Consider the following 1,287-nt stretch of genomic DNA (forward strand, 5'->3'; position numbering starts at 1 on the left):
GCTGCTGCTCCACGCGCTGGCCAGGGGCGAGGCTGGGAGGCAGGGAGGCAGGGTGGCAGGGAGGATGCTGGTACCGTGATGAGCAGATGATAGTGGTGATGATAGTGATGGTGGTGAGTGTGGTGAGTATGACAGTGGTAGTTATAATTTTCTTCAGTTCCTAACTATTTTTAACGAACTCTACTGAAAGTTACGGTTTTCCAGAGTGTTTTCAACATTCCAGTAATAGTCTGACAAGCACCTCGCATCATCACTGGGGAAAAAGCAACAGAGCTCCAGTATTAATCTCTGTGGCCTATGAAAACAGTTCCTATGAAAACTCAAACCAAAACTGGGCCAAGATTCACAGAACACAAGGAGAAGGAAGGAGAGAGATGTCGGGTGGAGAGGTGGCCTGGACGGTATAGGAGGAAGGATGAGAGTGTGTCCAGGGAGGGAGATAAAAGGACAGGTGTGAGGCGGTATGCGGGCGAGGGGGCGAGGCCTAAAGACGGCTTTACCTTTACACTCTTGTCGGTTCGAAAGATTCCCCGCTTTTCGTCCACCATCAGTAAACCTCGTCCATAGTATAACATAACGTGTAAGTTATAGAAAAAACAGACTTAGCCTCAGACAGACCAATGATGCATCTGTACCGTCACACATTATTGCCAGTCACAAAGGTCACGTAATTAAGGGTGCATTTAGAAGGCAGGGGAGTTAAGGGCCGGCGGGGTACAGCGGGGCTCCAAGTGGCCATCACCTGCGCGCCGTAGAACACCTGCCGCTCTCGACCAATCACCGCTCTCGGAGGCTGCCCGCTCGCCGCCCGCCGCCCGCTCTACCACACGAGTACCTATGAAACAGCAACAGTAAATATAACATACATTTATACATCTACCTATTTTCTGGCACTGTTAGTAGAGGAGTGTCATGATTTACTAATACAGGTACGAGGCACGAGAAAAGCACGGACGCGAAGAGGAGACGAATAGAAGGATTTTTGAAGTGTCGCGCAGGTACGATGAAAAAGCATCGTCCGCATGACTCCTTCAAACTCATCCCTTGCTTGTTATCTTCAGCAGGAGATAGAAAAAAAAATACGAGTAAAGTAATTAGCACGACATCAAGGAGGGGAATGTTCAAATAGTAAAGCAATTCAATCAACAAACACTGTAGAGAGCATGTTGATCTGGAAGAGGAGAGAGGCGGGAGAGGGAGTGGAGGGGGAACGCGCGTGCCGGGGGAGGGAGCGGGGACGGGAGAGAGGGAGGGAGAGCAGAGTGGTGGGGTGATTGGGTGGTGCTC

The sequence above is a fragment of the Portunus trituberculatus genome, chromosome 22 (genome assembly GCF_017591435.1).
Source record: "Portunus trituberculatus isolate SZX2019 chromosome 22, ASM1759143v1, whole genome shotgun sequence".
Lineage (NCBI taxonomy): Eukaryota > Metazoa > Arthropoda > Malacostraca > Decapoda > Portunidae > Portunus > Portunus trituberculatus.